The sequence below is a fragment of the Sarcophilus harrisii genome, chromosome 3 (assembly GCF_902635505.1).
Source record: "Sarcophilus harrisii chromosome 3, mSarHar1.11, whole genome shotgun sequence".
Taxonomy (NCBI): Eukaryota; Metazoa; Chordata; class Mammalia; order Dasyuromorphia; family Dasyuridae; genus Sarcophilus; species Sarcophilus harrisii.
This window is the reverse complement of record NC_045428.1, coordinates 473,193,917-473,217,582: the sequence shown is the minus strand read 5'-3', so window position 1 is coordinate 473,217,582 and position 23,666 is coordinate 473,193,917. Positions and strand designations below refer to the sequence as shown.

Sequence of the window (23,666 nt, the reverse complement as noted above, 5' to 3'; positions counted from 1 at the left end):
ATGGAAAGAAAATAGATTTGTTAAGGTTTTAAAAAATTTTCAAGATGAGTATAGTTGCTAAAGATGTAAAATGATCCATGAATTTTCAGATGGAATTACTATATTTTAAATTTTATTCAATTTTTAATTTTTATAAGAGACTTCTCAAGAAATGTAAGTAACCTATAAATATTGGTAATGTCTAAGTAAACCTACTTTTAAAAACAATCATGTTTATGTACATTATTCAGAACACACACATATGGTGAGTATAAGTGCATGTATATATGTATACATGGTGGGGTATATGGATGTGCGTATAATTTTTGTATATACAATACTGCCATTGATATAACTCCTTTGATTTTTTTTTTATCATCCCATATTATATTTCAAGGCATTTAAAATTCTTTAATTTGTTTTTAAAAATAATGACAAAAGTTGACATACTTATAAAAAGTGAAAAATCTGCACAATAATAGCTGGCATTTATATAACATTTTAAGGTTTACAAAGTTCTTTATTAATATTATCTCATTTTATATTTTAACAACATCTATATATTATATGGATTTTATAGGTAAGAAAACTAAGATTAAGTCACTTGTCCAGCATTATAGAGCTAGTAAATCTTTGAAGTTGAATTAAAACTCAGATCTTTCAAACTTCAAATTCAGTGCTGTTTCCTTTATACCATCTAGCTAATCAAGTTGAATTATGTTTCATATTATTCACAAATAATCTATAGAGAGCCATATTATAGTATTAATTTGTTCCTGAAAAAAATGCACTTGTTTCAGGAAATTTTGAATGCTAACTTTATGCTTTTAAATAGAAGATACTATTCCATATAACAGATCTTTGAAATTTTATAGTAAGGATGATGCATAATGTATTTAAAATTTCTTTCACTGATTAATTTTACCATTTTACTGAACATGTCACACCTTATTTCTTCATGTGATAGGTTAAAAGTTCAGATTGAATTTTTATGGTTTATGCATAATTTGGACATTTGACATTTTTCAAATAGAAAGATGAAGTGAGGACAAACTAAATTAACATTTAAAATATACACTTCAGTTACCTTCTTACATTCTAGAGTTGGAGAATTGGATTTTACAATACATATAACCATTCTGGATAATTCAAGCACATATAGTCACATTCTATTCCCAATGACATAGAGAAGTGTCAATTATCACCTTAAAAAACAGAGAACTCCATTCCAATATTTCTCTCACAGACACCCCCAATTTCCATTGATGTGAGCAGAAAAAAATTCTCCCACAAAAGCTAAATTCAATAAGTTATTAAATATGTATTAAAATTAAGGATTAAATAGCTCAGTTGGCTAGATAGCCATGAAAATGAACCCAAGCATCTAATTGACTTATACAGGACAAAAAAATGTCCTTTGGGCATAGTTCCAATTAAGTGTCATGAGCAAAGTCCAAAGTAAAATTGACTGAATGAATAAAAATTCATCTCTATCAATGGGAACAGTTATTGAGATAAAAGTCCTACCAATAATAAATAAGCCTAATTATCAAGATATCTAAAACACAGAATATACACTGTGCTTTTACTCTGCAGTTATATGACATCTAGAATTTGAATTAATATCTTACATTTAGAGAGTATAAAACCTCGTAATTGTCCAAGTATTCCTATATATTTCATTTTATGCTCACAATTCTGTGAAAGTAGGATGTAGAATGTGTTATACCTACAAGTTAAAAAATTAAGGATGAGAGCTCAATGACTTCTTCTGACTTATAAACTTATACACAGGTACATATGAGTGTGGACTCTTACAGGCAGTGCCCTTTTTATTTCACCAAATTATTAAAATACACAAATATATAGATATATATGATACTTGGTGAAGAGTCTAAAATTTCATGGAGTAAAACAATTATTCAAATATTGTACCTTAAGATGAGTGCCTATGTACTGGAGGGAAGCTAGGTGGTACACTGGGTAGAGTAATAGGCCTAGAATCAGGAAGACCTGATTTGAAATATGATCTCATACACTTACCAGATGTATGATCCTGGGCAAATCAAATTAACTCTATTACCTGATTTTCACAACTAAAAGAGGGGATAATATCATAACTGTGGTAATGATCAAATGGTTTATTTGTTAAGCATTTACCGCAATGCCTGCTAAATAGGAGACACTTATTAAATGCTTTCCTCCCCTTTCATTCTTCTTCCCTTCCTTCCTTCCTTCCTTCCTTCCTTCCTTCCTTCCTTCCTTCCTTTTTTCCTTCCTTCCTTCCATTCTATTCTTAGATATCACAACATAATTGTTAGAATCCTTCACAGTGATATGGAAGATAGGAAGATGAAAGAGTTTGGTGGGGGTTGGATACTATGAACTTTTTGTCTGTTTTGGACATGCTGAGTTTAAGTTGTGTATGGGGACATACAATTATATATATATATATATATATATATATATATATATATATATATAATATTATATATAAAGCAGATAGTTGGAGATGAGGAACTGAAGATCAAGAGAGATGTAATATGAAAAAGTACACTTAAGAATCAATAAAGGAATACTTAAGGACTGATTAGATCATCAGGTTAATAATATAAAGATAAAAGAGAAGATGGCTAAGCACAGATTTTGGAAAACAAGCAGCAGGAGGTATGGCTGGTTTAAAGTCCTGCTAAGGTGATTAAGCAGAGTGACTCAATAGTAGGAGGAGAGCTAGGACAAAGTAGTGTCATGAAAACCTCAAGCAAAGAGATTCTTAAAAAGAGAGTGGTTGATAGTTTCAAAGACTGGAGAAAGGTAAAACAAAATGTTGGGGATTGGGAGAAAGTCATCAAATCAGGCAATTAAGAGATTATTGGTAATTTTAGAGAGAGCAGTTTTGGACTAATGGCCTTCCTAAAATATTGAATTTTGTGAACAATGTGTTGTCCAACATGGCTTGGTTAATTTTTCTTTTAAAAAGTAATTAAATAAAAAAGGGAAAAAAAGACCTAGACTCAGGGATGGAAAGGATCTTGGAGGTAATCTGTTATGCCCCCCTTAATTTTACAAGTGAAAAAACTGAAGTTTCAACAAATGAATATTAGTTGCTAAATTAATATTTAGCATTTATATTGGATTTATCCAATATCCAATTTATATTGGATAGCAAGGTAGGATTTAAACCCAGATTTTCTGGTACTGACTAAAATGCTCTTTTCACAAATCTACATATCTTATTATCATCAACTGACCACAGTACTTCAAATATGATTTGATCAGGGAATAGTACAATGTTCCAGCTGCTTCCTTATTTCTGGAAGCCCTACCTCTACTTAATGCACTTTGAGATGGCATTAATTATTCTTAACTGAAATCAAGAGAAGTTTACCTAAGTAAAGTTGATTTGCAGACAGGAAAATGTTTAAGTATCATCAATAAGATGTTAAAACTCTGACAGATTCTTATTGACTTAATTACTTAGTGCAGATCAATTTATACTACAGAGCTAGCTGAAATACTTTGGGTTGTTCATGGAGTCAAATTCAATTCAATTAAAAAATAATAACACTTCCTATGTGTAAATAATTGTTAGTTACTGAGGGCTACAAATGTTTAGATTAATCCTTAAAAAGTAATTTAAAAGAAACTTCTTTTTGATCATTTCATTTGAAAGAGAGATACCCTATGATTTCATTCTTATAGGAAATGACCAATGAAGAAACTAACTCTACTAATGTAGATTGGAAACTACTCCCTAATTGATAGTTTTAAAGAGTCACTCATGACACTAAGAAGTTAAGTAACCTGTCCAGGATCACACAGCAAATAACTGTCAGAAACAGCACTTGAACACATCTTTTTTCCTAATCAAGTGTCATCCTTCTATCCACTAGCAAACAATATCCCTCTTGTTAATTAAAATGTGGTTCAATTTATCATAATGATAACAAATGATACAACTGATTAAGACAAGTTGTAAATCTGATTATGCTTCCACAAAAGTCCTATGTGATGATTGACTATGACATGGAGATAAGAATTCTCTAAAGCGGTTCTGCACACATATATTGTATCCAAGATCTACTGTAACCTATTTAACATGTATAGGACTGCTTGGCATCTGGGGGAGAGGGTGGAGGGAGGGAGGGGAAAAATTGGAACAGAAGTGAGTGCAAGAGATAATGTTGTAAAAAATTACCCTGGCATGGGTTCTGTCAAAAAGTTATTTTAAAAAAAAATCAAGGAAAAAAAAATAAATGTAACTGGGGAAATGTATCAAATAAATAAATTAAAAAAAAAAAAAAGAATTCTTCAAAGGTATGTCAGCAGACTTCCAGATTTTGTTGTTACCAATCTAGAAATTCTTGAAGCATCAGTTTATTAAAAGACTAATGACAAGCGTATGATAGTACAATGAGGTTGATCACCATAATTTCCACTAAGGAATAATTACTATTTATATTATTTTTAGCCAGAGTTGAGTTAAATGCAGAAATCTATAAAATGTCTACCCAATTTTGTTTTTTTCAATAAGTGTCAAGAAATCGGTTAAAGAATCACACAATTCATAATGTATTTAGAAACTCCTCAATGAATAAACAAATGAATGGAATGCATTTTCCAAGTATTATTATGTGTCAGGCACTCTGCTAAGCTTTAGGAATATAAACACATGAAAGCTATGAAGAAGAAAGGAAAATTGGTCAAGGAATGGTAATGTGATTTGGAGTTCATTGAGAAGTAGTAGATAACACTGTCCCAGATTCAATCAGTTGAAATCTTACCTGTTAGAGCCCAAGTATCAATGTCAGGATTCTAAATTTTGGTGACTGTTGGAGGACTACCAGAGTGGCTGCAACATGGTTTGAAACAATATTAGTTTAAGAATCAGGGTATTGACACAATGGGGAAAGGAATTAAACCACATCCATATTTATGTTCTCACTAAGAATGGAAACAGGAAATGATTCTAGGATTTGACTGGATTGAATTGAAAAGTTTTAGCTATATGGAAAGTAAGCTCATTTTTTTAAAAAGAGAAAATAAAAAAAGCAGATAGTATCATACATCCACAGAAAACAAGTAACATAAAACTGTGGGAACAGACAACTTATCTTGTATTCATAATGAGAAGAATACAAGTATAATGAAAAGAAATTTGAGAATAATACATATGTGAAATAATGTCAACTCAATCTGATCCCTTTTTAAAGTGTGTAAATAGACCTAAACTTAATAGAACTTTCTTCCTTAAATTTAATAGCATATATGTATTGTGTGCACAGTGCACAAGGCACTGTGTACAATGCATGAAACAGATACTGAGGTAATTAATCTCTATCTATAGAACATACAATCAAGAATGGGAATAAGAGGGCAACTGGTAATAATAAGGAATGTGGAATTGTGGAAAGAGCATTTTTATTTAATATCAGAGGACCTGAGTTCAAATACTAGCTTCAAATACAAGCTATCCGTGTAATGTTTCATAAATTATATCATTTATTGAGGCTCTAGTTTCTTCATTTGAAAAATGAAGGGGGAAGAACAGATTGTCTTCAAGGTCCCTTTCAGCCCTGACTCTAGAGTATCTTCCTCCTTTTTTATTTAATTACATTTTGAAGGAAAAAATTAACCAAGCAATATTGGACTACATGTTGTTCACAAAACTCAACAGCCATCTTCTTGATCCATATACATGCCATCTTTTATATTCTTCTTTATTTCTGACTGTCAGATTCCTTATCTTCCTTAAAGAATCAATTCAGTTGTCCCCTGCTCCATGAAGCCCTTTTTCTCTACCCAGTTACTTTTGTTCTTTCTCTTTTCACATTTCCTAAAAAAAAAAAAAAAAAAAAAAAAAAAAAGTCCAATCTTTCCCTTGTATAGTTGATCAAATCACACCCTAACACATTATACTGAAATGTGTATTATAGTATAAGCCCTTTAGCAGATTAATGAAAAAAACTGTCATTTATATAGTGTTTTACGTGCATTATATTATTTGAGCCATATAATTAACTTGGAAAGAAGTCACTATAAGTATTATTAACCCCATATCACAGATTTAAAAAAACAACTGAAATATAGAGAAGGAAAGTGACTTGTCTATAACCATATATTTGAAGATGGAATTAAGGAAAAACAAGATAGTGAACAAGGCACAAAACACAGAGACAGGACCTAGGTCCAAATCCTGATTTGGATACCCAATACCATTGGGATCTCATATAAGTCACTTAACTTTCTGTGTCCATACTCTCTATTTCCTGTGTAAACCAAGAAGGTTTGACTTAATAATTCCTAAGATTTCTTTGACCTCTAAATCTATCTTGTTATTACAATCTGAACCTAAATGTTCCTGACTATTGAGTCTTGAACTCAATAGGTCATATTGTTCCTTGAAAGCAGGAAATGTTATATTTTTGTCTTTGTATTTGCATTGCATAGGACAGAGTGGTAACTTAATAAGTGGTGGTTGACCTGATACGACATAAAATCTTTTAAAAGTTAATAAAAGCCAGTTATCAGACTACTACTTTCCAAACATTTTAGCCATCAAGTGCATATAATTCAAAATTCTCTGGTAACATTCACTAGAGTTAACATCATACCTCCATGTCATTATGCTTTCAGAAGACTTTACTCATGATTTTGTGCTATAAAGTGTTTTTTTTTTAATGGTTTTGTAATTGAAAATTTAAAACTTTCTATAAATATAAGGCATTATTCTTACTATACAGGTATAGATTTTCTAACTTTCTTCAAGTTTCTCTTCAAATCTTACCTTCTACAAAAGGGCCTTTTTAGTCCCTTTTCCCCTTCACTGTGTCTTCTGAGATTGTCTCCAATTTGTCATCACACATATACACACACACATACACATTATAGTTACATGCATCTTATCTTCTTTATTAGAACTGAAAGTCTTTGAAGGCAGGTAATATTTTTGCCTTTTTTTGGATTCCTAATAGTTACCATAATACCTCATACATAGTCAGGGTTTCATAAATGCTTCTTGACTTACTGATTCTGTAGAGAATATATATTATTATAATAAAACATAAAAGAATGCAAAAAACATGGTAATAAAGGAAAATTATAAAATATTATGAATGTAAAACTGTTATATGTATTTATAAGAACTTATTAAAATACTTCTGTCAAATGTACTAAAGAAATTAATGAAAAAGAGAAAAAGAGTACATCCTAAACTCATGTAAGTATTTAGGAAATTTTGCATAAGTAATATATTTTATATTTAATCATATTTGAAAAGAATGGCATATCAAATACTGATACATTCATATTAAAAACATCTATGATTTTATGATGTGATTTTTAGTTCCATTGACAAAGGTCACAATCAATGCATATTATTTCCATTATGCATGTTGAAAAATCAGGTTCAAAAAGAAAAGTTTCCTATTTCCCTGCTAAGCTCCAAGACTATTATTAGCTTAAATTCTTTTAAAACTCAAAAGAAGAGGCTTAACACAGCCAGGTCTTGAATCACATTTTTATACTTGGAGGCTCTTCATCAGACTAATTGCCTCTATGCACCTGAATAAAATTAGACCACAGCTCTAATTCTGCCCCCTTTCTGTGGCTGCCCTGTGGCTCAATTTTTACTTCATGCTATACATCATAATTTCCTCCTAATTCCTTTATCTGAAGGCTCTTAAGGAATGACTTAATAACCGCATTCTGACTTAAGTAGCTCCTTATCTAAAAGTGGATAAAGTCCCTCCACTTAGGTCAGTAATTTCCCCTGCAGGTGCCAATTTCATAAGCTCCCCAAATCTGGTTTCCAGATCTGGAAATCTTCTTCATGGGATTCCATTTGCTTTTTGTGGGCTTCCTCCAAGTTCTTTGCATTTGGGTGTTGCTACTTTGGACTAGAAGTGTCAAATAGAAACAGAATGATTAAATTATATATATATATATATATATATATATATATATATATATATAGAGAGAGAGAGAGAGAGAGAGAGAGAGAGAGAGAGAGAGAGAGAGAGAGATCTGCCTGTGCAAATTGTGTTAGAAAAATCATATATTAACATTATCTTGGCTCTATTGTATTTTTAAAATTTATTTTGTTAAAGAGTTCCTAATTATATTTTAATCTGATTCTGGCCCAAACTAAGAATGTTGGTTCTTTGTTTTACACTTTTGCTGTACATCTTCCACTAATTTGAAATATTACACCTTGTTGATTTTTAAAATTCTAGGTATTCTCTACATATATCTACAAGATATTCTACTTACAATAGGTAGAAGAAACAACATCTTTGCTCTGCTTCCATAATCTTTAGTAAAACTAGACTGTCATGTGGCTATTTTTTTTTTTTTTTGGAAATGACATTGAACTGAATGCATAATTAATATCCAAAAAATACTGCATTTCCTCAGAAATCATAAAATAAGGTATATGTGTGGTCAGTGGTGGTGATCAGTAAACCCAGAATAAGTGTAGTTTTTGGACAAGTATATTATAAGGCAGTGTTTGCAAAGATTTGTTTAAATTTGTCCATAAAATTGGTGTTACTAGATTAGTTAATGCATCTTAAAGTAACTTGTCAAAAGGAATGCAAAATATTTAAAGGCAATACCTTGAACTTTCTTCTTGTCATTATTCCTTTCATTTTAACGTGATCTCTTCCTTCCTTTTTTATTCCCCCCCTCCTCCTTTCTTTTTCCTTTTCCTTCCCTTCTTTCCCTTCCTTTTCTTTACCTTCTCTTCCCCCTGGTCCCTACATGAATGAATTGTATACTACTCACATGTCACTCTTCACATCCCTCAAGCAAAATCTCTTTGAAAGAAAACACATTAGGACACTTGGTGAAAAAATAATTATACTAGATTGCCATATGAGAGAATGCATTTATTGTTAAAGTCTTAAATTTTTCTTTTCATTCAACTGAAGATGTTTTGTTCAGTTCTTAAAATGGTTTCTCTCTTTGAATTACTTTTATTGTTTTCTAACTTCTACTTCTAACTATTCTACTTCTATTGTATTCCTAAGAATATGATTATAGGCTACATTCAAGTTCCATACAAACCAGTTTGGGTTAAAACAGCAACAAAAATATATTCTGTATTCAGACATATTGCATTTGCCAGAGTAGCCCATGTTCTCCTATTTCAGAGATATCAAAAGCAGCTGGGACAGCGAGTTTAAAATGAGGAAGCTATGGCATTACAATGCAATTATGGTTGAATTACATTTGACTTCAGTTGCATGGAGACATTTCTGGTGGACATGAAGATTTGTTAAAATACTTGCAATGATAATAATTCATTCATGTATCATTTACAATGTATAAAAAAGATTATCACATACAATAGTCATTTGAGATGGACAATGATAATGATAATGTTAATGGTGATGATGATAGCTAGAATTTATATAGCACAATGAAATAAAGGGCTTTATATATAATATACATATATATGTATGTATGTATATATGTATAATCTAATTTAATCACCTCACAACCTCACGAAGTATTTATTATCTCCATTTTACAGATGAACAAGTTGAAGCTAAAGGAGTATAATGTCCTGTCCAGGGTCATACAGTTAGTGAGTATCTAAGGCAGGTTTAGGTGTAGATATTACTGCCTCCATGTCTAGTCCTTTCATTGTGCCACCTGTTTATAAATACAAATATTTCCCTCATTCTATATATGAAGAAACTGAGACTCAATAAAGTGATATATACCCTTCTGAAATAGTGTGATTAGTAATGAAGAAAAAAATATGGTCAGGCAACAGTTTATATGAAAAAATGCTGGTTGTTTTAGTAAATTGAAAGTTAAACATATCTCAATTATGTATAATGGTGATTAAAGAAATAATGAAATAATGGTCTACATTATGAGGTAAAATATCCAGGATGAGAAAGTTGATTATACCTGTGGCCTGGTCAAATGACATTTGGATTATTGTGTTCAGTTGCAGGTGCCCTATTTCAGGAAAAGATAATGCTAGATTAGAGCATATCCAGAGAAATAAAATAAGAATGATGATTGTGTTATTTCATCTGAGGAAGAAAGCCTTGGATGGACTGAGTTTGATCACAGTGCCTTCAAGTAGATAAAAGTCTGACATGAGGAAGATGGATCAGGCTTGTGGAAGGCTCAAGAGGATATAATCAGGAGTAATGATTAGAAATTGGCAAGAGACATATTTAACCTCTATCAGAATTTTTGCTGTCTTGGGGAGGGGGTAGGTAAGAGAGCAAGAAAAAAATTTAGAACCTAAAGTTTTACAAAAATGGATGTTGAAAACTATCTCTACATGTGTTTGGAAAAATAAAATACTATTTTTAAAAAAAGAAATGGGCAAGAGGTAGATCATGACAAAGTAAGGAAAAGAATATATTTTTAATTTGTTTTTACCAATTTGGATCAAATAAATATATTTAAAATTTTATGTTTATTTACCAATTAGGATAAAATATTTATATATTTAGAATTATACATCTGTTTTCTAATTAAGATAAGAGAAGTATAGATCTAGATCTGAAAGGGAACTCAGAAAATTATCTTTCTCTCTCCTATTTACAGATGGGAATACAAAGCCTCAGAGACTTTCAGTGAGAAGCCCAAAACCATACATGTAGTAAATAGCGGAACTGTGATTCAAACTCAGATCTTCTAACACCAAATCCAGTGAATTGTCCAAACCTTGAATGGGTTGTCTTCTGAGCCAATGGGTTCCCCATCACTGGAAGTCTTCATAGATTGATAACCACTTGGCAGTGATGATAAAAAGAAGAATCCCTTCCAATTCTGAGATGACAGAATTTAGTGATACAGGTGAGAACTGAGCCTAACTAGGCACTGTGACTAGCTAATCTTAAAATGCTGCTGCAGGTGCTACTCCAATGGGAATTTCCATGACTATGATGATGACAATTACAACTCCTGATATTATTACTACTATTCGTACTTTAGAACATTGCTATTTCTAAAATAAGGTTATGTCTAAAGTTCATTTTAGAGACACAATTTACATTCTATAACAGCAATTTGGTTTTATTTATTTTTGTATACACATACATGCAAATGCAAAGAGGCAGTAGGTGGCAGAGTGGATGGAGTTCTGAGTCTGGAATTAGGAAGACTAACTAATCTTCATGAGACCCTAGGCAAGTCACTCAACATCCTCTTTGTTGTTTTCTACCCTATGAAATGAGCTAGAGATGGAAATGGCAAACCACCTAAATATCTTTGCCAAGAAAACTCCAAACAGGGTCATGAAGAGTCAGATGCAAATGAAATAAATGAACAATGAAGACATACAAACATATATTAGTGTGTATATAAAAGTTTTTAGATAACTTACCACATATTATTTGTTTATATTATTTAAAAGTTACAGATTTCAATTACGTCAATAAATGATTACATATTATAACATCCCAATCATGCTACATAGAAGATATTTGTACGTATGTAGCAAATATTCATAGATTTGATAAGGGTCATTCCAACACATTTTTATAAATAAACTGAAATGCCAAGTCAATTCCTTCTTTTCAAAAGACATTTGTATAATGATTGCATAATCAAGTTAATTTTGAACAAACTCCAGCAAATAAAAGTCACTTGACTTCTTGACAAATGAGAACAATTTGCCATGTTAAAATATGGCAAAACGTTTAAAGTGGCCTGTGGGATATTCAAAGCATATGTCTTTGCAACTTTCAAATAACACTGCTTTTCTATAAAGGATCCAAACAAATGGGATTAAATAGAGTAATTCATTGAAGCCAACAAAATGAAGTATTTACAATTGCTTTCTTTTCATCTTCTCCCCCCTTCCCTGCTCCTTAACTCCTTCTTTCACATCTTAATTAAAAAAAACCCAAACCAACCAAAAATCTATTGATCACCTAATTGGGATTGAAACCTTTTTGAGACACATATTGTGATTTGATTTTTCCATTTGTGTCTAGAAATATCTGAGGAACTCACTTAAATTTATGGAATTATAGAGTTTGTATGAGTCTCAGAAATAATATAGTCCAACTTCCTAGTATTTATGATGTTACAAATATGCATTTAGGTGATTACAAATACCAAGGTTATACAGGTAATAAATGGCAAAAGAGAGATTCAATTCCCAATTAGTTCAATTCAACAATTATTTACTAAATGTCTACTGTTTGTAAGGTACAATATTAGTCATTGATAATATTGAGACAAACATCTCACATAGTCTTTGTCTTCAAGAAGCTCACATTTTTCTAAGGGCAATGTATAGCTCTTTATTTGAAGTAAAAAAGAAACTTTCCTTTCATGAAATTCCTATTTATATAGAATTTTAGATTTTGTAAAGCATTGTCTGCACAACACAAAAAATATTTTGAAGATATACATATGTGTCTATCTACCTACAAATCTCTCTATATAGTTTGTATATATATTGGTATGTATACACACATATATGTAAGGTATATACCAAAATATATACAAATATACATATATGTATATGCACTGATATATATATATATATATATATATATATATATATATACATGCATATACATAATAGTTAAAGAAACTTAGAAAGTAGAAAGAAAGTGATTCTCCTATATTTAATATAGGTAGAGGCAGAACTTGGATTCAGGTCTCTTAATTCTTAGTCCAGTATGATTTCCTTTTTGTATTTTAGTTCAAGTAGGATCATAAAAAGGAGAAAAGAGAATAATGAAGCAGCCTCTGTTAGCTGCCATTCTCATGGAAGAAGGAAAGTTTTGAGTACCAATGAAAAATGTTTGTACCAAGGAAGTGTTGGGCTGTGTCAAGTAACTAAGTCTGGTGAGTCTTTCAAAATAATTTCTACAATAGGTATGGAGAATTGATGAAATTACTGATTTTGTCCCCAAACTATTATGTCTGAATGTTTTCAAAATGGTGAAAAGGAAAAAAAAAAAATATTTGGACTATTTAAGGAGAATCTCTAAATAATAGTAATAGTAATGATGATGTTGATGATAAAAGTTGGGAAATTGTAGTTTTTACCAAAGACCGCATAATGTGTTAATCACCAATTTTGTAATTATTTGTAAACCAGAGGTAACATTTACCCTGGGAGGATATGATGACCTTAGCACCACTATTTTTTAAATAATTATTGTTCTCATATCACATTTATTTCCCAATTTAACCTCCTTTCCACTAGGAACAAGAAAGTCATTGTTTTCTCATAAGAAAGACTAACAAAGGAAAAACAAAAGACTTTGTTAGTCAAAAACCAACATATAACCAGTTTGGCATTAAACAAAGATAGTGTTCCACACCTACATTCCCATATTTCTGTAAAAACTCAGAGGGAGGAACATTTTGAGAGATTTTCTTGAGGACCAAGTTAAATCATTATAATTGAGTTTGATTGGTTGTGATTCTTGTAATTTACCTTGATGGCACTGTTTATATAGTTTTACTTCTTCAGTTTATTTCACTTTTCATCATATCACAAAATTCCACCTTATTCCTCCCTTTTCCACATTCATCATTTTACTACAAATTAGTTTTACAATCATATGCCACAATTTGTTTAGTTATCTATTCAGTGAAAGCTAATTTCCAGTTTTTTGCTACTACAAAAAAGCACCATTTATTAGTGAATACCTCCTATGGCATAAGACACTAGCAAAAATTACAAAGATTCAGACCTTATATTTAAGGATATTATAATTGAGGACCAAAAATAAGAAAACAATGCAAAAAATTCTAAATATAATACATGAAAGTCATGATAAAGAAAAAAAAAGAGAGTATAAGTCATTTAACCTGAATCCCCATATCCTCATCTGTGAAAGAGAAAAAAGGGTTAGAAAATTATCCCTAAGGTGCCTTCTGAGTTCAAAATCTTATGACTGACTCTGATGTAAGAAATCATAAGTAAAGAATTAAAAGAGAAAATGTGTTAAGACTTTGGTTCATATCTCACCTCTGACACAAGATGTGACCCTGGTCAGATTCCTTAACATTTCAATGTCTTAGACAATACTCAAAAAGCATAAATTGAACAACAGGTATTTATTTGACTTAGTAAATGGAGTTACTTCATGAATAGTTCCTATACCAATGAAATACATGGCCAGTCTAATTTTAAATAAACAAACAACTAAAATAATTATCATTCCAAGAACTACATTAGAAACTGAATCAAAGAATGATTTTGAGTTATAAGAGGAAGAGCTCATATTCTCTTAGACATTCAGAAAATGCTTAATATTGAGGGGCTTTGAACGACAGGAAGTACGTCTTTCCTGTCTCTTCTTTTAAATTGTATTTTATTTGCTTTCAAACATCAAAGAAACTTGGGAAGATTTGTATGAATTGATGCAGAAAGTGAAGTGAACACAGTCATTATACAGGAACAATAACACTGTAGAAAGGAATGAGTATGGAAGACATAAAATATTCATTATCAATACAATGATTATTCATGATTTTTCAATACCCTGAAGAAGAAAATTACTGCCTCTGACAGAAAGGCAACACATAATATGTAGAGGGTGACACAAATTTTTGGCTGAATAGTATTTCAACAGAAAAAGGGAATTTCACAGTGATAGGACAACATGAAGAAAAAGATGATTTGGAAGTGAATGGGACTAATTTTGGGGAAATTGAATAAATTTCATTGTAGTACAAAAGTAAATGAGAAAAAATATTAGGAGATTTAGCTGGAAAATGAAACAAAGACCGGACTATAGAAGTTCTTGAATGCCATATTAATGATTATTCATCTTATTATATAAGAATGCAAATTTTTATTTGTCATTTTTAGATATATGAAGATTCATCAAAATAATCCTGTAATTGATAAAAACTAAACATTTGATTTACAAAGAAACATTTGTACCTAAAAGGTACCAAATATGCTAGGCACTAGACTGAGAGAATTGTGTGACTCAAACTGATTTAGTCTTGCAAAACAGATTTAATTTTGAGATTTAAATATAATTTTTCAATAAATCCCACCTGTTTGTTAATCATGTGAATTGAATAGAATCTGTTGCATATCCAGGAAAAATCTACCCTTGCACTCTCCCCACTTCCAACTTCTGAAATTCACTCATCCCCCTCCCAATACATAAAGTCCTTAATCTTGTATACTGGTTTATGGCCTATTAATTTTTTTATGCATAAAAATCTGTTTCCTCCTATATTGGGAATTCATTGCCAAGCTGAGGTTTCCTGGTTGATTTGTTATACAATTGACTTATATTGCTTTATAAAATGACATGTCCAAAAGCTCAAGATTCTGTATCCTCAGTAATCTCTACTTTCTCTCATCACAAAGATTACAAAAGATTAAAATGAAATAACTCCTGCCCTCACAGAGCTTAAATTGTCTTGAGGAACTAAATATGGTGCACTTAAGTAAATAAAAAGTAAATGTGAAGTAACTAGAGAGATCAAAAAAGAATTCTAGAAGTTGTAATTTTTATTATGCAATGCCAGCACTGTAGGGCTGATGAGGAGAGAAAAACTGGGGGTAAGAAAACCAGTTAGGAGGTTATTGAAATATTCCAGGTGAAAAGTAATACAAGTTCAAACCAAGAAGGTGGCAATTGGAATGAAAAGAAGAGATAGATATCACAGGAGATGTAATGCACGAATCCATCTTATTTTTTCATTTCCAAACCATTTTTAGGATTTTATAGAGCAATATTTATTATTGGATAATACTACAGTAGTGATTTAAAGTGGAGAAAATAGAATGATAAACACAAGCAAGTCAAAATATATAAAGAAATTTATGATTTTGCTTCAAAAATATAGCTTATAGCTATTTTCCTTTGGATTCAGCCCTTATTATAGCATAATTACTTTTATGTAAACTTGCTCCCCAGCCAGATTTCTAGTCCACAGTGATCAATCCATACACTCCTGAATGTAGTCTGATTCCTAGTTCTAGATCCAGTCCCTTCCAATCCAACCTATATCATGAGGCTAAGATGATTCTAGAACCGGTTTTTTTTTTTTTTTTTTTGAGTGAAAGTATCACAGAATTTTAAAGTTAAAAGAGATCTAGTCTTGTAGAAAATTAAAAGTAATTATAACTAATATACATGAAAAGTAGTCACAGCCAGGGGTTTGACAAATTAGAGTGCCAGTTTAGCTTAATCTAACAATGTATGTCAAAGACTTCACTCTCTGGATATGTTTATCCTCTAGTGGCAGCACTAGATCTCAGAGTTCTTAATCTACCTATGCCATTGTCCAAGTGATTTTTCAACTGAAAGAAATAAGAAATAATTAAAGAAACAAGTAATCTTTAAATTACCTTTAATGGTGATCTTGGCTCATGGTCGTATGGTATGTATTCAAATCCTGGCTCAGATGTTCAAGTCTTTTAATCCCCTGGAGGCTCACTTTTCTCATCTGTAAAATGGGAGAAACGATATTTGAACATCCTAACTCAGAAATTGTTGAGAAAAAAAATTTGCATGTGTAAAATTAGTTAAAAGAAAGTTTGTCAAGACAATCAATTAAGCAAATTTATCCCAAGAATATGTTTTTTAAAAAAGGGCAAAATACAGGAGATTATATGAAAAAATGTAAACATTATAATAACAAATTATTTTTTCTATCAACAATTGAACAGGTCCACTATAACCTCATAATCACTAAGTTATTTATAAGGGAAAGTAGATACAGAACTAAAAAGAACAAAGAACTGGACAAGTACATTTAAAGTAGATTCTTGTTGGAAGTGAGACAGACAGTTGGGAAGATATTGTGAGATTATTATACAACTATAACCTCATAATCACTAAGTTATTTATAAGGGAAAGTAGATACAGAACTAAAAAGAACAAAGAACTGGACAAGTACATTTAAAGTAGATTCTTGTTGGAAGTGAGACAGACAGTTGGGAAGATATTGTGAGATTATTATACAACATACCTTAAGAGAAGCTCTCTAATCTTAACATTTAAAAAAGCACCCATAGGAATTTCAATATCCATGGACCTTTATGCTTACTTTCCACCCATATAAAATTTCCATGATTACATATCTATTTTAGAAATATATCTATGCCTATATCCAAACCTCTGACGATTTATGCCCAAATACCTTTCTCTGCTTCTAGCTTAAAACACTCTTATTTTCAGCCCCCTCAACATTACCACTTCCTCATGAAAGAGTCTCTCTTTATGTGAGATTCACAACATCCAAATTCGTCACCCAGTCCAGGGCCTGAGAGACATTATATAGCAATAGGACGATCTAATTTTTTTTACCTCAACGAATTCATTCCCTGACTCATAACCTTTCTCCCCATCCCAGATCCTGCTCTCAATACTAAGGGGCTTCATACAACTACTCTTAATTTTCCTAAATTTTAATCCCCATGTGTAGTCATTGATACTCTTGTTCTTTTTAAATCACCCACATATTCCATTTTCATGTTTATGAACTCTAAAATTCCATTATCTAGTCATAAATATTTTACTGTTACATCTTTTCCAATGCCTCTTGAAACTAGTTCTCTTCTTCCTCCTCACCATAATGTTTTTGCTTCTATATTCAGTTCTTTTTTAGTCAATCATCCATTCATAGCTGATATTCTCCTTTTCTTCTTGTGACCTTTTTTTGAATCAATTAAACTCTACACTATTCTCTGAATTCAAATCCCACCCTGCTTATTAACCATGCAAATGAGTGTTAAATCTACATATCAAGTCCCTACTTTCACCAGATTTTCAATTCCACTTTGCCAATTTCCTTCTTTAACACACTGTATCACAAAAATTTCTAACTCGACATGTCAAAACAAGAACTCATCTTCCCCCCAAACCATTCCAGCTTTCCGACTATCTTCCATAGGCACAACTATCTTCCTAATCTCTCTTTCTACTCACAAAGATATCACCCTAGAATGGGCCCTCATTATTTCTTGACTGGACTACGGTATTTTTTCTCATCAATCTCATCAATTCTTCATTTAGCTGCCAAAGTAATTTTTCCTCTTTAGGAAAACTAGAATAGTTCTGGTCATGTCACTTCCCTCACCCAACTCAATAAGTCTAGTGATTCCCTATTACTTCCAAAATTAAATGTAAACATTTTGAATTGATTTTTAAATATTTTCACAATCAAGCTTTTTTTTAGGGAAAAACAAAATTCTTTCTATGATGCCACCATGATAAATACCTTGCTAAAAGTTTATTAAATTTATTGAGTGATAATCAATGATAGATATACCAGTCAAGGCTTGGACACATTAGTAGTAGGAAACCCTTTCACCACCACTATCACCACCTCCTTAGGGTTTACTGTGAAACACAGAATAGTAATAGCCACTTTGAGGGACCCAGATCATTAATGCAAATAGAACTTACAGAAACAGTCCTAGGTGGGAGCTATATTTTCACTAATTGTTTAAATATTAAATAAGGCTGTGAAAATAAATTGGACTAATTCAAGTGGTAATCAACAATGAATAACATCTTTAAAATTTACAACTGAATGAAATATGTAACTAATATTAAATTCCAGGCTGTTTATTGTATATTGATTATGAAAAAGTATCTAATTGGAGAGGATAAAAGGCTCTTTTCCCTCAAGATGTTTGTAATTCATACATCGAAATAGCTTCAGAATCTTTTAAAATGTAGTATTTTATAATCATAAAAATATAGCAGGACAAACGAAAGATGAAAACTAATACTCATCAGATACATGTCACTATAATAATAGAAAATCAATACAACATCTAAGATGATGAAAGTTTCCCTATGTGAGATCTTTCAGATTCTCCTATTTTTGGAAGACACTGCTAATTATATCAAATCTAAGTTCATTCTAGAAACTCTTAAAAGAGATCTGAAATCATTCAAATGAGTACAGACAGATAATACAAAGAAGATCAAGTAGATGAAGAATGTAAGTTTCCCAGATTACCACACACATTGGGAAAAATAACATATAATTTTAATTTGTCAGTTTGTAAATCTAGGATAGACAGTACTCATAAACAACTTTATCTCACAAATGAACAGGAGAGAAACAATCAGTATTGCCATAAGGATGACACATATCCTTTTAATTACTTCAAATTTCCAATGAAAGCAAAAGTCTATCTTTATATTAACATTCTATTAATGTTTCATAGTAATGAATCATTGAGTACAATAGTATCAGTAGAATTTAAATGAATATCATACATAGGACAATGAAAGGACAAATGGTATATGAGTAAATTATAACAAATAGCCAACCAGAATTAAAAGATGTCATTTAAGATTCGGGTAAGGTAGGATGAGGAAAAGCCATAATGTTAGTAGCCTTTCAATGGCAAAAGTGAGTAAGGAAATCCTCTAGTATGTTAAGCAAATGCCCTGCCATGAATTTATGAGGAAATGTTGACCATATAGATGGGCAGGCATGGGGGAGTTGCATTCTGAATAATTGAAATGAACCACAAAAGGTTCAATTAGATGGTATAGTGAATAGACCATCAGCCCTGGAGTCAGGAGGTCCTAAGTTAAAATCTGACTTCAGCCACTTGATACTTTATTAGGTGTGTGACCTTGGGGAGGTCACTTAACTCCAATTACCTCAGGGAAAAAAGAACAGAAATAGATGAGAAAAAAAAAATCCACTAGATTATGTGAGCATTAAGCTTAATATAAATACACAAAGCTGTTTACAAGTACCAACTATTATTAGTATATTCTTTAGTCCTTTATGTAGTTTTTTTAATTGAAAAAGGGACCACGGAACTTATTTGATATAAATGTACAAGTTATATTGTTCCAAAGCACTTACATTTTACTACACTTACAATTACTTAATGATCACTATTCACTTACAGTTATTTAATGATACATAAAAAATAGAATTAAGATACTAGTTAAAGAAGCAAAGCACCACAACAAACACATATTTGAAAATGAGTATATTTATGATCTGTGGTTTTTAAAGCTTTGACTTCTCAGTCTGCCATGCTATGTTTTTTCTGACCACAAATTTTCTCTCTATGCAACCCTTTATTTGAAATCCCCTATATGTTCAGTCTCCTATTCTATACCAGAAACTTCTAGTTTCCTTACTGATTATCCATGGCTATGCCCCAGGATTTGGAAATCCTTCAAATCTGCCTAAAGAATTGGAATTGCATTAATCCCCAGAGCTTCTTACACTGTCATTTTTTTTTAATGGGCAACAACATCATGGACTCCTTCCTACTCCCATAGGCTGAAGGCTATCATGCCCAAGGCTCTTTGTTGACATCTCTGATTATATCTGTTCCTTGACTTTTTCTAAGTCCTCATGGGAGTTCCTGGTCCTGGTTCTAGATATCTGTTTTAGTACCCTTTCCATTCTTGTCCCTGACAATATTTCCTTGTTTCCTTGGTTATTTCAGGATAAATGAACAGTGACAACTGGAAGTTCTATGTTTTAAAATAATTTTGTACAAATGAATTTTTGAAAAATGAAGATGAGCATCATAAGCACAACATGATATTTTAAAAATAAAGGTACAAGAACTAGGGGAAAGCTTCCAGCATGTGAGGTAGATGCTCAGTAGAAGATGCATCAAAAAATCTGGATTGTAAGCTCCAAAAGCATGGATGGTTTGGGATCTGTATCCATGGATGGGATTACCCATAAGAATTTGATCAAACATCCTCTGGCGTATTGAGGGATGAAGGAGAAAAATGATAGTAACTGGTCACCATAAAGCATTTGGAAAGCTTAAAGGAAGATTTTGTCTTCTTTTCTGAGCTCAACATATCACCTTTGCCTTTATAGCAGAGTAGTAGCTAGCCATCCTCAGTGCAGAAAAAAAAGCCTTTTCCTGGCTTGTGCCTTTATACTTTCTGTCAGCCCAGTGAGTGGAGAATCTCTATTATACAGATTCAGAATTGGGGTTACCAAGTGCCTCTAGGAGTGAGAAAGAGATGTGGCATCTATTCAAGTAGTAGATTGCCACTTAGCCCAATTCCTCTGCTCCTGGCATCCCCTATACACAGACACCTGCTTTGAGGGAGGTTTGTTTCAGGGACTCTGCAGAGGCAAAATCAGCCAAGCAGTTAATCAGCAGCATTTCTGAGAACCCCTAACGTGCACTGATTACTATATCAAGAGCAATCCCATGCAGAGCTATTCTTCCTGTCTGTTTTTGTTTTGTGTTTTAAAGAAGAAGAGGGCAAATGAGGGAGGCAGCTGGCATGAATGCTTTTCTATGACTTCAGGGCTGAATGCAATAACTGTTCTCTTATCTAGCCATCACTGACCATCTCTCAACTTCTCTTACTCTCCTTTTGTCTCATCCCTTCCCCCTCAACACATGAACATATATGCTCACAGAATTTAGAGGTATAAAACAAAAGTGTTGGTTTCAATGACAGCTCTGTGGTATAGAAGGCCAGTCAAATGGGAAAACGGATTCTGTTAATAACACCACTCAAAATGCTGTGATACCATCATGTTCGGCATATACCTGAACAGTCAGAACACCTAGAAAACACTAATGAGATTAATTAGAAGAGTATTTAGGTTATTCACTGTTGTGGAAAGTTTCTATTGAAGCTGTTAATAAGATTTCTTGATAAAAGCCTTTAATTAACAAGGTCTTAATCTCTCTACAAAACCTTTTCCAAGAATCATTTCCACGGTTAAATTACAGCTTTCAGTGTAGGTCATCACTATGAATAAGAGGTTTATTCCCTCTGCCTTCTGCTAACCTGAGCCATAGGGAAGGGAAAAGCTAATTCTGAATCATAAATCTGATTGGCCATCATGAGGAATCACGCAGAGAAAAAATGTAAAGGATGTCATTAGAAAGGTTTATTACAGAAAATATTGGACTATTTATGACTAAGAGTGAAGAAAAACTTGGGAAGACAACATAGTTAATGGGAACAGTGTGGAACTTAGAGTGAGAAGATAAAAGAAACAAAGGAAGTATGCATCTATTAACTATTTACCGTATACTAGACTGTGATAAGTGCTTTAAAATTTTCTCATTTGATCCTATTGACAATTTTGGAAGGTAAAAAGAAAATAAAATGACCAAGGGTTCAGATATAAATTCACTCCAAGCTTAGTACTCCATCCATTATACCACCTAGCTGCCTCTAGTCAGAGGACTTGGGTTCAAATTATCTATCTGTCATGCATAACACCGAGGTAACCTCAGGAAAGACAATTAATTTCTCCTCTATTTCATCAGTTATAAAAAGATCAGTTTGAATAGTATGACCTCAGTGGTTTCTTCAAACTCTAAATTTATGATCTTATGAAAGGTGACATTTGCTCCATTGCTATGCAAAAAAAAAAAAAAAAAAAAAAAAAAAAAAAAAAAAAAAAAAAAAAACTATCAAAAGATTTAGTGGAAGGTCTAAGTCCCCTCAAATGGGAAAACATGGAAAAAACAACATGAGAAATCAAAGTGTAGACTGATTGCAATCTGTACTAGGGCAGACTGGGCTTAAATTAAAGAGAATACATGTAACAGCAACAATTTTTATATAGTATTTTAAATTAATTCAGTCGTCAGCCAGTAAGTATGGGAATGTGCTTTAAGTATTTATTATGTGCCAGTCACTGTGCTCAGTACTAGGAATACAAAGAAAGGCAAAAACAAGCCTTGTCCTCAAGGAATATATATTATTTTTTCTTTCTTTTTTGGTTCTCAAGCTTCTCCACTTCCCCTTTATAAAATAACTTAAGGAAAGATATTAATAGGTGAGGTATTTTTAGAAAGGTAACATAAATGTTTCTTTTAAGATTTTAGATGGAAAAAAACATCCAGTTTACTGATTAGTGGGTTAGAGAAAGTCTGGAATACTTCCTGGTGAAATGCACTATATATGTTTGCTTCTGTATACAGTTAGATAATAATGTGGGAACAGTCTTTTTGTGTACTAAATGACTAAACCAACTGCTTATTCTGCAACTTTTCTTAAAATGACACTATTTTGATTTATTCAGTTGTAAAAGTATAATGTGTCACTGACGCCAAATCAATTGTGCACCATCTATTATTCCAGAATTGTAAGGGGTACATTTACTGACATCCTGAAAAGATCAACTTTCTCTAGCACCTTCCAATTTGTTTGACACATGTAAGACATGCAAATCATTTTCTGGAAAAGGAAACCCTCCTAACTTTAAGGAGAGGAACACACAAACAGAGGAAACATCATGAAAATAACTGTATATAGCTAAGTTATATACAATATAAATGGAAGATAATTTCAGAGAGGTGTGACATTAGTGGGGGAGAGGAGGATCTTACAGAAGGCAGGATTTGAGTTGAGTCCTAAAGGGAGCAAAGAAAGTTTAGTAGCAGAGTTGGGGAAAATCAGCTAGTGAAAAAGTCACAGATTTGGGGAGATAGAGTGTCAAATCCAAGGAAGAGAAAAAAAGCCAGCGAAGATGGACTAGTGAACATATGTATGAAAATAAGATGAAAAATGCTGAGAAGCAGAAGAGATAAGATTGTGCTGAGCTGTAAATGTTAAAGAGAAATCTATATTTGATCTCACGGATGATTCTGAGTTTATTGAGTAAGGATGTGCCATGGTCAGACTTTGGTTTTAGAGAAAACACAAGATTTGTAAGTCACTTACAATATCTATTCTAGTCCTCATAACAATTTTGTCCTGCTGTCATAATTTTATTTGTACACACCCGCA

At 32.0% G+C, this 23,666-nt stretch overlaps 1 protein-coding gene across 1 annotated transcript in view; it reads right to left on the bottom strand.

Moving 5' to 3' along the window:
- The window catches only part of CNTN5 (contactin 5), a 1,555,331-nt gene that overhangs the window by 1,379,677 nt on the left and 151,988 nt on the right, over nt 1-23,666 (bottom strand). The window contains exon 2 of the mRNA XM_031961045.1: nt 16,298-16,395. The gene's annotated coding sequence lies outside the window, so the exon portion shown is untranslated. The remainder of the gene's footprint in view (nt 1-16,297; nt 16,396-23,666) is intronic.